General features: G+C 32.9%; 1 pseudogene; it reads left to right on the top strand.

Moving 5' to 3' along the window:
• Nucleotides 1-934: 934 nt before the first annotated feature.
• LOC108691432 overlaps nucleotides 935-17,543 on the top strand; it is an 84,370-nt pseudogene continuing 67,761 nt past the window's right edge.

The raw sequence follows: 17,543 nt of genomic DNA on the forward strand, positions 1-17,543 counted from the left end.
CAAGATAAAAGCTTGTCCAATGGACTGAATGATCGATTTCATATTGTTAAAACGTCTTTAAGATATGTTAATATTTGATTTTTGAACGTTACAATTATTATGTAACAGTAAATTTATGAAAACATATTTATTAATCAAATAATTATGATACTAACATTATTCTACTCGTATATATACTTAGAATATTCATGTTTGACTGATTTTTTATCTAATAAATATATCTCTTTAAATGAGAATTATATAGAATTGAATATTATATGAGCTTTGCAGGTAATATGAACACTTTATATTTTTGCAACGGTTGATAATAGTGCATCTGTCTTTGCAACATTCCAATATGCTGCAAAGTTCAATTAAATTTATGTATTTTGTATATAATATTTATCATATTAAATAAGCAGATACGTTATTTTTTATTTCTTATATTTTTTTCTTTTAACTTCATAAGATCCACAAACCACATTGAAATAAGATATTTCTGCGTGTTAATATTTGTAAAGTAAACAATGTGGAAACATTGTGGAAACTAGAAAAGTTCATGCGCTTTCATTTCGGTTATGCACGAGCGATAGGCGGTTCTCCGAACGCGCGGTAGCGCTGTAAAAAAAGATCGATTGAGTAGCATATGCGTAATGTGTTCGTGCGTGTACGAACAAAAAAGATTATTATTGCATTGTCACGAGGCGAGTGAGGAGAGAAATTTCTGGATAGCGTTAGAATTAGGAAGGTCAGCGTACAAAGTCCACACAGTGCAGTATTATGTAGTAACTGTTGTTATCTAATATACATTTTATAAAACATCAAGTATAGTCTATGTTGTGAGTCATCTTTCCACTGATCCTACAATTTTGGGGTCTCAGTCAGGAGAGCGATTGAGTCGCATACGAGCAACAGCAAAGAGCATAGAAGCGAAATGTTATTACCTTGCACGAAAATGAGTTCCGTTTACAGTGATCTAACGGCAGTTCAGTTAAAAGAAATATTGCGTGAATTCGATCAGCCAACTAGCGGCAAAGTAGAGTTGATCGCCAAACCTCGCCTTTTAGAGATCAATTCTTCCGGCCAAAGAGAGGACAGGACAGTGGCTGCGGCGAGTGGTGGTGCATCGGGAACCTATGACATAGCAGAGAACGAGTCAGAGGAAATGTTGAGGGAGATGCTAGCGATGCGTAAAGAAAAAGAGTTGGAATATGAGTTTCAAATAGTTCAACGTAAGATAGAATTGTTGTGTCAAATGCAGCAATTAATACGAGTATATCCCAGTCGAATACGCGTAAAGCGACGAATGCGAGTCGACGAGTATGCCGAGAATGAACATAACAGCGATTGCCGATCTTTTAAGTGACTTTGAAATACGAATACGTTCGATAGATGGGAGAAGCAAGTTCGCATGCTGCAGAAATTATATAAGAGGTTGCGTGTAGAATCTTGATAGGACTAAAACTCAAAGACAAAGCGTTGATTTCATTCGCGGCCTGAAAATATTGATGTGCCAGTAGAAGAATTACTTACGGAACTGCGAGGCATGTTTTAGGCCAAACAAAGTGGCAATGAGAAGAGAATTCGAAACTCGAGTATGGAAGAAAAATAAAAAGTTCAGTGAATATTTCAAGAAAATATTAGGTGTACAACTTTGCTTCCGCCGTTTTCCTATATATGGCTTTAGCGGTAAGTGGTGGTCGAAATAAATAGATCATAGACGTCATACAATAAACTTGGGCATCTGTCAACATAACCCCATAGAAACATTAGTCGATTTGTGTCTGCATCATAAAGTTATTCTCGATTGAAAATGTCAGTTTACGAGCCAAATTCTCGTCATTTGCGGGAGGTTTTAATTTTTTGCTTCAATATGAAGAAATCTGCGGCTGAGGCTCGAATGCTCTCAAATACTTATGGTGAGGCCGCTATTAGTGAAAGAACGTCGTGAGTAGTTTCAACACTTCAAAAATGGTGATTTTGACGTCCAAGGTCATGCTCTGTATTTGGTGGGACCAGCTCGGCGTAGTGTATTATGAACTGTTAAAACCGACTGAACAATCACAGGGGATCGAACGCAATTGATACGTTTGAGCCGAGCATTGAAAGACAAACGGCCGCAATATAACGAGAGACACGATAATGTGATTTTGCAGCATGACAATGCTCGACCCCATGTTGCGAAAGTGGTCAAGACATACTTGGAAACGTTGAAATGGGAAGTCGTATCCCACCCGCCGTATTCTCCAGACGTTGCTCCCTCTGACTATCACTTGTTTCGATCAATGGCACACGGCCTGGCTGACCAGCACTTCCGATCTTATGAAGAAGTAAAAAAATTGGAACGATTCGTGGATAGTCTCAAAAGATGACCAGTTTTTTCAACGCAGGATTCGTACGCTACCCGAAAGATGGGAGAAAGTAGTGGCCAGCGATGGACAATATTTTGAATCATAAATGTATAACCAGTTTCTTATAATAAAGCCTCGAATTTTGGAAAAAAAACGGCAAAGTTGTACACCTAATAATATTAGCAAATCTAGTGATCATCGAAGATAAATTAATTGATTACTTAATCGACGCATACCAGATCCTGTGCTGCATGACCAGGTGCGACAGAGATTTGCAAACAAATCAGATTTATTAGAGGCATTCAAGAAAGTGACTCTAAGAAACGGACCAGAAGCGGAAATATCGTTTTATGGAAACACCAGGAATAGCAAGGAGAAGGCATCATTCAAGAATAAGAAAACGGAAATGAAGAAAGAACCAGCGAGGTCACCGCGAGAAGATGTCACAGTTGCAGCGCATCGGATCATCTCGTTGCCAATTGCCCAACAAAGAGCAAAGGTATTAAATATTTTGAATGTCGAGTACGGACACCACACTGGTCAGTGTCCGAAAAAATCTTTCGAGAAGAAAGACATGCGATGTGAGTCATTTGTCAACTCATAAATATTATAAGAAAATCAAAGTACAATAGATGGCCAGACATCAACTGCCTTAATTGACACAGGTAATGATCTCTCTTTGATGCGTGCGGATCAGTACATAAAGTTAAGTTATATAACTCCTAACTTAAAGTATAAAGAAATAAAATTTTGTGGGATCGGCTCAGACGAGAATAGAACGCTAGGAGAATTTTGTAGCAATGTAGAGATCGATGGCAATCATTACAAGATAACGTATCACATAGTGTTGGATACTTTGACGAAACACAACATTATAATTGGTACTGATTTCTTAAACTCCGTGAAATTGATAGAGGAACATAAAAGTATTTCGTCAACCTCAAAAGGTAAATGAGTCAAAAGGTGCTAGAAGTTTTCGCTATAAATTGCATACGTGAAGTTAATGAAATAGATTTAGCTCACGTCTCTTGTCGCGAATTCAAAAATACGGTCGAGAATACGATTGATAATTATAATCCGATAAAAAGCCGAGAAATAGACATTAAGATGAATTTAATTCTCAAAAATAACGAATCGGTTTATCAAAGGGCTCGTCGTTTGTCTCCGCACGATAAGACAGAAGTAGACGTCCAAGTTAACGAATGGCGCAGAGGGATTATACAACTTCCCTTTCCGAATTTGCAAGTCCAGTAGTCCTTGTTCAAAAGAAAAATGGAAAAACAAGACTCTGTGTAAATTATAGAAAATTAAATAAAAAAATTATAAAAGATAGATATCCGTTGCCGCTCATTCAAGGATCAAATAAATGCGTTATAGGGAGCCGTCATTTTCACTACATTAGACTTGAAAAATGATTTTTTTTCATGTGCCTATGAGTGAGAGTAGTAAACTGTATACCGCGTTTATAAGGGCCAATATGAATTTCGTTACATTGCATTCGAATTATGCAATTCGCCTACAATCTTTCAGAGATACATTAACATAATATTTAAGGATTTAATGAATGAAAAAATAGTACTAGCTTATATGGATGATTTAATCATACCGTCGGCAGACCTTGATAGTAGTAAAAAATCTCGCAAAAGTATTAAGTGTAACAGAAGAGTTTGAAAATTACGGTTTGAAAATTAACTGAGAGAAATGCGCATTTTTACAAAGGAAAATTGAGTTTCTTGGATATATAATCGAGAACGGAAATGTTCGGCTGTCAGAGAGAAAAACAGAAGCCGTTATGAAATTTCCCGAACTAGATAATGTTAAGAAGTTTTTTGGGCCTGACAGGCTACTTTCAGAAATTCATTCTGAATTATTCTTTAATCGCACGATCTTTAACCAACTTATTAAAGTTAAACACAAAATTCGTGTTTGATGAGAAAGAAAAATTAGCGTTTAACTAACTTCAAAATTCACGTTAAATACAATAATAAGTCGGTGTTACAATTATATAAGATTTCGTCAGAAACTGAGCTGCCTACTGATGCTTCAATGCACGGATACGATGCTATTTTATTGCAATGTGATGATAAAGAATATGTGATGATAAAGTGATATGTTCCAGTACACTATGCGAGCGGATTCAAAGTATAGTAGTAAGCTTGTAATACTTGCGATTATAAAAGCGCTACGGAAATTTAGAATTTATTTATTAGGCATAAGTTTTAAAATCATTACAGACTGTCAGGCTTTTTCTTTAACTATGAGCAAAAAGGATCTGTGTGTTCACATGGCCAGATAGGCCTTGTTGCTAGAAAAATTTCATTATACAATCGAGCACTATCCGGGTAAAAATATGTTACATGTTGATGCGTTGCGTAGAAACCCCCTCCCAATGATGATAAATGAAAGTAGTGAGAATATTCATTCGAAAATTGGTAAGGCACAGCGCGAAGATAGCGATATAGAAAAAATGTTTGCAATGGTAGATCAGCGTCAGTGCGAAGGCTATATTGCGAGAGGCGCATTATTGTTTAAAGAAAGCGAAGGTGATATGCCTGTTGTTCCTAAATCGATGCAGAATCAAATAAGACGAGTGCATGAGTCATTTTTTAACAGGCAAAAACAGAAATGCTTTTGAAGGCCTATTGGTTCTCAAATATGCGTGATAAGATAAGAAAGATTGTCTATAATTGCGTTACTTATATTCTTGCGGAGAAAAGGCATAATAAATTAAATGAGTGGTTAAATCCTATTGAAGACAACGTGCCGCTAAATGTATATCATATAGATCATCTAGTCCCTCTTGCATCAATGAAAAAAAAATTATCGTTTATCCTGAGTCACAGACTCGTTTTCAAAATTCATGTGGTTATATGCAACTCGATCAACAAGAACAGCAGAAGTCTTAGATCGTCTTAAGAAACAGGCAGCTACCTCGGCGACCCTCGTAGAAAAAAAATATTGTACATCCGATCGCGGATATACAATATCCTCAAAAGAATTCGAGATGTATTGCAAAGAAGCAAAGATTGAGCATGTTCTAACAACAACTGGTGTATTTAGAAGAAATGGGCAAGAGTAGAAAGAGTGGAAAGAGTAAATCAAATATTAATATCCGTTTTAACGAAATTGGCAGCACCTAATCCATCTGAATGGCACAAATATCTAATGAAAGCCTAACATCTTAACTCGTTGCCGCACAGGAGTATTGGAACGACATTTTTCAATGTTTTATTTGGTGAGGCTCAAACATGAGGCTCAAAGACAATGAGAAAATCCGAGAACTTATTGAGTACGAATGCATAATCGCTTTTCAAGAAAGTCGAAGCGAACTCCAAGAAAATGCGAAAGTAAATATCCGAAAAATAGTGTGAAAATGCTAAAGGCTTTAGAAAGAGTCCCGGATCCAAATTTACATCAAAATTTCCCCTTATCGCATATTAAAGATTTTCCTTAATGACCGCTACGTAATGACGAGAGTAAGGGTGAGACCGCAACGTCTATCTCAGCGAATCATATGAAGCCGTGGATTCAAATATCGACAGCAATGAATCGGACGACAATGAGACCGAGGGCGTATGTCCCAACAGGACGGCCGAGTGTGGAAACTAGAAAAGTTCATGTGCTTTCATTTCGGTTATGCACGAGCGTGGCGGTAGGCGGCTCTCCGAGCGCGCGGTCGGTGGCGCTGTAAAAAAAGAATCGTTCGAGTAGCATATCTGCGTAACGTGTTCATGCATGAACGAACAAAAGAGATTATTATTGCGTTGTCAGGAGTGAGAAGTTTCTGGATAGCGTTAGAATTAGGATGGTCAGCGTACAAAGTCCACATAGTGCTCGATGCAGTATTATATAATTGTTATCTAATATACATTTTATAAAACATCAAGTATAGTCTGTGTTGTGAATCATCTTTCCACTGATCCTACAATATTGAGCTTCTAACCTAATGATCTCGAGATCATTATTGATTTATTAGATACGGAAGTTTTTGGAATAGGTATGCATGGTTTATTATGAGCATGTTCATTATTCCTTATTATACACTGAAAAAAGTCTGGCGAGAGGCAACTATTATAACAATTAGTGTACAAGGTGTCCGATGACTAAAATCTTTTGAATATTGTTCAGGATTATGTCCTGAATAACATTTGTCAAGATCAAGGCTATTAGAAGTTATATCCCTTATTTTTATTTTTACATAGAAATGAATTTTCAGTGCAAAAATAAAAATAAATTAGAAAACACATAGTTGCTTATTTAAAAAATTATCGTTTTTGTATATATATATATATAAATACTTTTTTCAATGCAACTGTTTTCTTTCCACTAATTGATTCATCTCATTATTCTGTTTATAAAAGTATTAAGATATGATTGTAAAAAAATTAATAGTTTATGAATATTTTATGTCAATATATGCCAGAATAAAGTATAAAATATCTTGTAAACTATTGGTTATTCGATATCATTATATATATAACTATTGGTTTTTCGATATTATTACTTTTATATGCAGAATAATTAGAGGAATCATATTGTGTAAAAAAATCTCTTTATTCTTTTAAATTCTTTAATAATTGTATTCTTTAACAATTGTATTTAAAAGAATAGAGATGATCCTAAAATCTCTGAAACGCCTCCACCTATAGAAAAATTATTAATAGTATTAAAATTGTATATAGACTACAAGTAAACTCTGGATGTCGAGTGATAATTAATATTTAATGTTTAAAATATAGACACTACATATTAATTTAGCATGTATAAACAATTTTAATTTTTAATTATTGAAAATATTTAATTATTAGTAGTATATTGTACCCCTCTTGATGCTACAATTCTAATAAATATATTATTTAATATCTCTAAAAATAGCGGAAATATTCTCATTGGACAGAGTTAATGCCCCATCCTGTATATCAATCTTTCATTTCTGCATAATTTCTTACAAAAAATTTCCTGTGCTCATATTACCCCCAAAGATGGTCATATTATCCTACAGAGAATAATATGAGTACTGGGCGGATAATAAGAATACTTGCCATCATTTCAACATTCGCAAATAATTAATTTCAATATTAAAATACATAAAACATCGACAAATCTATCAAATGATATGCACAGTCGAATGCCAAAAGTGCAAGCGAACAGACCCCTGATTCTGCTTTGAAATAACGCACCCGTTTTAATCCGTTTTTAAATTAAGGAAATTATTCCTTATGATCTGGGATGTGACTTATAAAAGGAAGAATGTAATTAAGGATTTGAATAATTCACTTAATTAATCTTACATAACTTTAGATTTAATAAATTCTATTATAATGTACATAATTTAAATTTCTTACAATTAAACCAAGTTTACTCAAATATTGTCTAATTTAGTGTAAAATGTGTTGTGTCGTGTCGTGTGTCATGTCAAATTTCGCGGGTGCTTTTTTTTTATATTATTTCGAAAGTTTCTGAATAGGATCTTGGAAAGTATAATTATAATTTTGATCTATCTCCTGTTTCATTATTCACATAAGTTCTTTTAATTAAAATAAACGAAATTGTGTTAAGGAGGGCTACGAGCCAAAGTAACAATTTTAATGTACATAATGTATGTGATACAGATAATATTAAATATAAATATAAATATAAATTTAAAAAATAGAAATAAAAATATGCCTATATTAAATTAATTCGACTCCGATCATCTCAAAGTTATAAAAATAATATATAAAACTGTTGACTAAAAATAAGTTAACAAAAGATGACTACTTATATAAATTCGATGACAAGAAAGATGATCACAAGTAGATCTTGAATAAAAAAAATAGATAAAATAGGGCAACAGGAGCGGTGCAATTGTTGTGCAAAACAAATATGGATACACAAAACTCTTTATTAAATAATCCGCTTACATGATTCGGCTCATTTTTTAGCCATCTCCACAAATTAGTTTTATAATTACAATATCTATGAACTAATTCATTCCAGTGAACCATCTCCACATATTTACGGAAACTTTAATATTGAAAAATGATTCTAATGACAATCTAAATTGTGTTCAAATTTTAGGACAAAATTATTAAAAAAAAAATCCCGTTTTTATATATAATAAGAAGTTTTTATATAATAAGAAGGAAGCTCACAGCAAAGGATTTATTAGATCACAATTATGTTCTATTAATTTAATCAAAAACTAGTTTTTGACTCGTTAGTAAATCAATGTCAAAATTGTTTAAATTAGTGAAGTAACTTTTAAATTTAGATATAATTAAGAAGCGTTTCATGTGCGTGCGTGTGTGCGTGCGTGCGCACGCGCGCGCGTGCGTGGTGTGTGTGTGTGTGTGTGTGTGTGTGTGTGTGTGTGTGTGAGGAAAACAATTTAATATTGATTGTAATCTGAAAGGAAATTAAATACCAAGTCAAAAGATCCAAAATGATCTTAATACAATGAAAGAACGACATTAACTAACTGGCAATTCAACTTCGACATTTATTTATTAGTTTGACAGTTATTTTGTCAATATATTCGCTCTGTCCAAAATCACTGTGACATTCTCCTTGTCAGCTCGTGTAATAAGTAAATCATCATGATCTTTCATAAATTAATTTGTAATATTTAACCAACCAAATAATTGTTTGTCATTATGGCTGGACAAAGAAAAATCATTAGAAAATTTATTGAGAATAGAAATTTAATTGTTTCTAATAAAATTTACAATGTTGATAGGACGACCAGATATATTATTTTCAACACTTTTTTTTAAACTCTATCATAGTTTTATCAATATTATATTTGTTCATAGGTAAACCAAAACCTTCACTAGCTATAACAGCAATTTAACTTCCCTTGATATGTCAGTATTACTCAGATTGATAAACCATTTTTTATTTATTAAATAAAGAAGATGTTTCATTGAACAAATCAGGAGAAATATAGACGTTCTCAAATTAGAACGATTAAAAACTGTAGAAGCACTATTAGAATTAGAATTCGACGCATTATTGTTTAAATTCTCGGAGTAGAAAGACTAGTATCTGTAGGAGTAATAATATTAATGTTAGAAATTAACGGATTATTGATTAAAACATTCTTAAAAAGAATAGAATAATTAGAAATTATTAGGATCGAGATTGTTAATGTTGGAATTCAACGAATTATTGCTAGATACAGAGCATATATAAAAAATACGAGTAGTCTAATTCGAGATTTATTGTAATTAATTTGTTTGAAAATTGTAATTTAATTTAATTTTTTATCAATTCTAGATGATTGCTATATAATAATAGTTATTAATTTTGTCCAGATAAATAAAAAACTTTAAGAAACAGGTACAATGACAGAAATGATTGGATTATCTTAAAAATATTACTGCTGGTGTAATGTAAATGACTAGATAACCTTTAATTTCAATCGCAATATTGCTTTTACATTACCGTGTTGGATCATATTCAATCGCTTATAAAAACAATTATTGTATAAAGATCCTGTTTGAGAAGTATGTACAAATGTAAAGGAACCAAATTATATATGTTTAAGGCACTGTTTTAAAAACTTAATACAGACTCTAATATTAACACATAATTTAAGAGATAGAAACATAATTAAAAAAAAATTGTAAGTATTAATGCCAAAACAATCTCTAATAAAAAAAATACATTGAGAGAAATTCCTGAAAATTAACGTCCGCGTATATTAAAATATATAATATACATAAAATACATAAATATAAAATAAAAAACGGGCAATTAACAGCTTTGATACACGGTACTTGGTGCGAAAATACACATATACACATATATTTCGATTGTATCTACTGATCTATTACATAATAATTAAAAATAAAGAACGTTTCGGCTTCAAGCCATCTTCAGCAGTCTCCAATCATAGTAAAAATTATTTACATTCTAATGTTCATACCGTAATTGAAATCGTGTGCAGCAATTAAGGAATCTGTTGAGACTTACTTGCTGCACTATTTCTAAATAAATAATAAAATGCTTGATATTTGAATGCTTTGAATGCTCTACTTAACTTCATGAGAGTGCTTGATGAAGTTTATACGATGATACCGAATCCTTCTTTGTTGTGAGCCTTCTCCAAATGATTTCTTTGATTCAATCCATCAGTTTTCTGCCTTTTCAGAGTGGGAATAACACCTGAGTTTCCTTATCCACAATCAAAGTTCGCGGTTCAAGAATTAATTTCTGAGCCGTTACTTCAATCCGAAAATTATGCTCAGATATATCTCTGCGTGTGCCAATCTAGTAATTCGGTTACTCAGCGGTGTCAGTAGCGAGGCTACCCGACTAAACTCTACGACACTTATTCTTCCACCATCGTTGTCTATCATCCCTCTCCTTATTCTACACAATGGGGATTATCCTGTTGTCCTTACAAAGCAGAATGCTACGGAAGCATTAATACTGATTCCTATCTTCTAATTATACTCTTTCCCCCCTTTCTTAGTTTTTTCCCTCTCGTATTTTACCCTCTCCATACGATTTCCTTAGTTCGTTTCCTATAGTCATTTTTCATTATTCACTAGCTGACAATAAAGAGTAGTCTTCAATTTTGCTTTAACTTATATTTAAATATGTTTTAGAATAGTTAATTACGCATTTATATTGTACGACACTGAAGATAATCCGATAAGGGTCGAAACGTTTGTAGATTACATGTATTAGATTTTGATGAATTTTAATTATTAACAATTATCATTCGGTTTGCGACTCATAGCCTTGTATTAGAATTTTTTAAATATATTATAATTTTACTTTTTGATTTACCTTTATTTTTGACACTACTTTTATTATTGGACTATATATTGTGATTATTAAAGTACTTTTTTATTTATACAAATCACTGTACGTTTCAAAATTTTACATAGTTTAATTTTATTAAATTCAGCTTTATCTATATCAGTACTCGCAAAGATTTGCACATTTTGAGCCGATTCCGGCGCGCTATCCCCACTACTGAGGCTCAGCGGCGCCGAGCGAGGAACCGCCGCGCGCTCACATGACTCTGGCTCAAGAGTGTCTCTGTAGTTTAAACGTGCGGAGATATAACATTTTACGTTATTAAAGAATATTTTTCTTGCAAAATAATTTTTATTTTCTTAAAAAAAATCTAAATTTTCTAAAACTTGCCTACCATAAACTATTCAATAATTATTATAAATTTACATTGAGAAGTTCTTACAATAACTAACACATTTTGTCATAATAATTTTTGTCTACCAGAAACCATTCAATAATTGTTTTAAATTTACATCGAGAAGTTTCTATAACATACTTGCGAAAATTGGAGTCAGAAAATACATGAATCTGGAAATACCATGTTTTCCATACAAAGTCTTATAATTATATTCGCTTACAGAAGAAAATAATTATTGCGATATAGAAATTTTGTTACTTGATGAGACTTTATAAAATTTTATATGTTTTATGGAAAACATGGAATTTCCAGATTCACGTATTTCCTAACTTCAATTTTCGCAAATATGTTATAGAAACTTCTTGATGTAAATTTATAACAATTATTGAAGGATTTCTGGTAGAGAAGAGAGAAGAATTATTATGCTTATTATGACAAAATGTTTTAGAAAATTTAGATTTTTTTTAAGGAAATAAAAATTATTTTGCAAGAAAAATATTCTTTAATAACGTAAAGTACGATCTTCGCACGTTTAAACTACAGAGACGCTCCTGAGCCAGAGCATCATGTGAACGCACAGCGACTCGGTCGCCGAGCCTCGAACGATAATGGGGGTAGCGCGCCGGAATCGGCCCAAAATGTGCAAATCTTTGCGAGCACTGATCTATATTACCGAATTTATGTTCTATATACGTATTTTTTGAACTTTGTTTCTTATTTATATGACCAAATTTTATGCTCTATATCATTTTATATAATTCATGATCATTGCTGATAATTACATTTTTGTACATTTCAATACTTATACAATTATTCACTATTATATTTATAGAATCCAGAAAGGTTAATCCATTAACCTTTCATTAGAAGGATTAATTAATAATTGGCTGACTTATAATGTTATCAGCGATGTATTTACGTGGATCATTTGTTTAGTAAATTTCCATGAAATGGCGCTACAATCCATTTGATGACGCGACATCTCGAAAGATCCACTCTTCGAACCCCTTCAGGTCAAATTTCAGCCAGAAATACGCAGTATTGAAGTAGGCTGTCTCAAAGTCTGCAAAATACTCATTGACGGCGACAATGACTTCCTCATTTGACGAGAATTTCTTCCCACCGAGCCAAGTTTTTAAGTTTGGGAACAGAAAGAAGTGTCACACGGGGACAAATCCGGAGAATAGGGTGGATGAGGAATCAATTCATAGCCCAATTCATAGTTTTGTCATTGCAACGGTCGACTTGTGGGACGGCGTGTTGTCTTGATGGAAGAGCACTTTTTTGCGCGTCAATCTCGCTTCAAATGACTACCAAACGTGAACTATGCATCCTTTCTGGCTGAAATTTAACCTGAAGAGGTTCGAAGAGTGGATCTTTCGAGATGTCACGTCATCAAATGGATTGTAGCGCCATTTCATGAAAATTTACTAAACTTATCAAATGACCCATGTTTGCTCGGCAATATTTTTTAAAATTTGAATAATGGCGTAAATCCAGGATCTACTTTCCGACTACAGCTTATTTTTAGTTAACTGTTTTATATATTATTTTTATAACTTTGAGAGAATGACCCGATCGGAATCGAAACGTTAGTTTAATGTAGGCATATTTTTATTTTTATTCTTTTATTTTTATTTTTATTTTTATTTAATGTTATTTGTATCATATTATGTACTTTAAAATTGTTTGGCTCGTAGTCCTTAACACAATTTCTTTCAAGATTTAAAATTATAATTCGTTGAGGAATAGAAAAATAGGCTCTGAATATTTGAAACTCGAAAGAATTAAAAAGTTGGAAAGAAATAATTTTTCTAAATCATTTGAATTAGAAAGATTAGAACAGAAATATAAATTCGTTCATTTATTGGAGAGAGAAAGGAATGATTAATTTCAGAAGGTTTGAAAATAGGTGATTAACTAGATAAATTTATGTAGGAGGAATGGTCACTTTCAGAAGATTCAGGGGAAATTGACGGAATGTTGACAGGTGTGGTATTATTTGGGTTTATGATTGAGGAATAATTTCAAGAAGAGGTGAAGTCAATTCTAATCGAGAAGTGGAACTAGTGGAGTCAGAAGAGTTTCTAAATTCGTTCTCAATTTAATTTTTTATTTGTCTTATTACTTGCAATAAATTAAATCTTTTTGAAGTTCTAGCTAGACGGCTGAAAAGTTGCATTTGTCGCGTTTGTTGGGGTCACGTTTGTTGGCGTCGCGTTTGTTGGCATAATCTTTGGAAGCGCACTGGAATTTTTTAATTTTTCAAATAAATTCTAATGAATAAATTCAATAAAGTCTAATGAATTCGGCTGCCTTGCTTACTTTTTGGTAACCTGCAGCCTAATTTTTTAGGGAATTTAACAGGAAGAACCCTCTATTGGTTATTGCATAGAAGGAGCCATCCTCTGTAACTACTTCCAGTTTGCACTCCCGAAGTAAAATCAAATTACTAATTATTAATTATTAATTGCTTTTAGAGTTAGTAATCGGATTTCATCACTATGCATTTTACACACCTTAATTTATACTATGAGTTTCTTTGTCTTCGATGGGAATGATCAGAGGGTGAAGGAAAATATGGGAATCAATTGTTCCTAAGTGTCATATAGATTGATTCTATTGTTAGTTTGAAAATATATCTCCATCGTCTCACTTGCGATATTAGATACTCGATCAATCTATAGATATCTATAGATATCCTGACTTTTATTATTAATCTTTCTACGTTTTACATTACAATCTTTTATTATAACAAGATTGAAATTTCTTTCCAATTAATTCTCATAAATGTTTAGTTTCCGGCTCGATGATAATATTTTTGTAAGAATGGATGGTAATACTGCGAAAGAAAAGAATCATGGAGTCCTCCGGACGTAACATAAGTATCAAAATGTTTTCTTAAAATGCTCATAATACCTCATCCTATCCTATACTATGTATAATACATGGGCTGAAAAATCCCGGGATTTTTCAATACGTGGCGTCACTAGAAAATGAACATGATTCATTTCGAGAGGTTCATCTGTCACTAGTTTATGTATGAAATTTCATTTCGTTTACAAGCTACAGTCGTTTAAGTGGCGCTACTTTCGCCTTCGTTCTGTACCATCATATAACGCACCGTCACACACGTCCTTGAAAGCGGTGGCCAAATTGAAGCAATTACGATTCGTATTGGTTGCTCACCCACCGTATTCTCCAGACTTGGCCCCCAGCGACTATTATCTGTTCCCAAACTTCAATAGGTGGCTCCAGGGAAAGAGATTCACATCGAATGAGGAAGTCAAAGCGGAAATCGAGACGTATTTCGAAGGCTTGGACGTTTCGTACTACAGAAAGGGCATCGAAATGTTGGAAAATCGCTATATCAAGTGTATCACCCTCGAAGGCAACTATGTTGAGGAATAAATATAACTTTGCCCAAAAAACGCTTGTTTTCATTAAAAATCCCGGGACTTTTCAGCCCATGTAGTATATGTTTTTGTTATTCGAATTATGACATAGATCATAGATAATAACATCATTTAAAAAGAAAGATTAAATTTGTAAATATCTAATTTTACATTAGCTATATCAATGTTCTTTCTGTCAAGAAAATACGAGGAAAAGAGAAAGGCAGAAGGATCAGAAATTTGCTAGTCAGTATGATATTCCCACGACTTATAAATTTCTCTCGCTTCTAAGAAAAACCGTCCTTCTTGAAAGGATACTTTGTCTTTAGCTCTCCGTGATATCCAGCCAGCATTATTGACGATAAAATTTATTTATCGATTGCAATTTGCTAGTCTATTCTCTTCCCTAAGCTAGTAAACACGAAAAATCTACGGGCATTTTTATATTACAGAAGCCTTACTTGAATTTTCTGTGTCAATATAGTAAATATTATTTACTATATAATATAGTAAATATTATTTACTTTTATTTATTAATATTACTATCTTCTCTTTACTATATCCGCTTTTAGTAGAAATTATTTATTCTTAAAATTTTGCTGAAATATACGCTTTCAAGCTAGATATTTATGTGTCAACTTTGGAAAGTTATTAGTTACAACTTTTTGGTTAAAATTTCGAAGATCAATTATAAGCATATGCGACAACAATTATGCAGGATATTTAAAATTGTATTCGTTATGTATCGTGAACGCGCATCAAGAATCACGCCTATGGATTACTAGCGTGCAGCGAATTCGGCGTTTATCTGATGGCGCGATGAAAAAAAGCCGAACTGTTCCGGTGCCGCGGAAGCCATTACACAGATAGTCTATTCGAAGGAAGCTAATAGATCAGGGGAAATGGGTTAGAGTACCGAAAAAGTACATCCAGCGTCGATGCCTCCGGCCGCCTCGTGGCCGATAGATCACCAGTCTAAGTGCACTAAATGTCCCTTCCCCCGTTCGCCAGTTATTATGCGGCAAACTGCAGTAGCTTTTTCACGCGATGATACATTCATCATGCCTAACGCCATTGTCAGAAAACATATAAAGGGTGCATCATGTACGTAAAAGGAAATCGTATGAAATAGTCTTGACATGCTCGCTTACATAATACGTTTTACGTTAAGCCATTGAAAATATATCTGAGTATAGAATAATTAACTATTTAAAAGCTTTCGGACTTTTCATATAGAATAGATTCCATTCGAATATAGATGGCATTGAAAGATGATCTTGATGATGAAAAAACGCTCTCTATGAAAAAATTTCCGTTCGAAAACATTTAACTGCAAAATGCGTTTCCATGAAGTTCGTATAATTATATTTTTGTAACAAAAAAATAATTTTGCCATAGCTCTCTCGCTTCGAGCAGAGAGTTAATTTGTAACATGTCCTGCCGGGTGACAGTTTCTCATCGCGCGAAGTTAAGAGATCGTCGCGGTTGAACTTCCACGTCACCGGGGAAAAAAGTTATCATAGCTCTCAGGATAGATTTCCATACTGAAGTGCAGATGAATGACGGACAAATGGAAGCGGCGCGGTGGACGCCAGCTCTATCCATGCCATCCTTCGAGTTTACCACGATATAGAGCAGCAGTATGTGGTATTACATACGTAATTGATGCTTGGCTATTTTTTTCGCGATAATATATTGTGGCGTTGCGCAGCGCAACTCCGTTTGTGCGAGGCGTTACATTGTAACTAATGCGTCGCGATTTTTAACATGAACGACTCGACATATCACTGCTTGGAACATTTTCATAGCGATATGCTGATTTTATATTTTTGTTGAATGTCGCGAATAGATCAGGATCCTGCGAAATCTTTACAACACGTCATTTATAATCGTTATCATATCTTCATGTAATAATAATAAAATTATTAAATAAACAATTAATCGCTTTTTTAAAATACAATTTTATTATCTGAACTGTTTCAATTCATCATTATTTTCATTATTACATAACAGTTAATTATTACATATAAATTAAGTACAAAAACATAAAAAATACTTTTATCAAATTCTTCAACTATATAATTGTTCAAATATATTTAAAAATTATTTTTACACAATAATTGCAATAACTAATTTTACGATAAGAAAATAATGTAGATACTAGTGATGATAATAAACATATTATATGTCTCTGTTGTTCATATAATTATCTGTTCTCTACTTTTGACACTGCAAACGTTATTTTCTTACAAAAAATTTAACTTGATTTTATTTGTTTTGTAAATTTTAATTTATTTAATTTATATTATTGTATAGTTATGTGCAGTAGCTCGCACTTAGTTAATTGGCTAACTAACGGTTACATACACTCCAGATATGGTAATCTGTGAGATTTATTTGCTGCATTCGATTTCTTTAATGAACATTGGATTGTTATCAATTATTGCTATGATTGGAGACTGCTGAGGATGGCTTGAATATAGCCGGAGTCAGTTTTGTATATTATGTAATAGATACAATCAAAATATATGTGATGATAATTGCACATTTACGTATTAAGGCTCTTGATTACCCGTTTTTAACTTTATTTTTTCATTTACATGTTTAATGTAAATGACATTTACATGTCATAATTACATGTTTAATAAAATATAATAATAATAATAATAA

The sequence above is a fragment of the Atta colombica genome, unplaced genomic scaffold (genome assembly GCF_001594045.1).
Source record: "Atta colombica isolate Treedump-2 unplaced genomic scaffold, Acol1.0 scaffold47, whole genome shotgun sequence".
Classification (NCBI taxonomy): domain Eukaryota; kingdom Metazoa; phylum Arthropoda; class Insecta; order Hymenoptera; family Formicidae; genus Atta; species Atta colombica.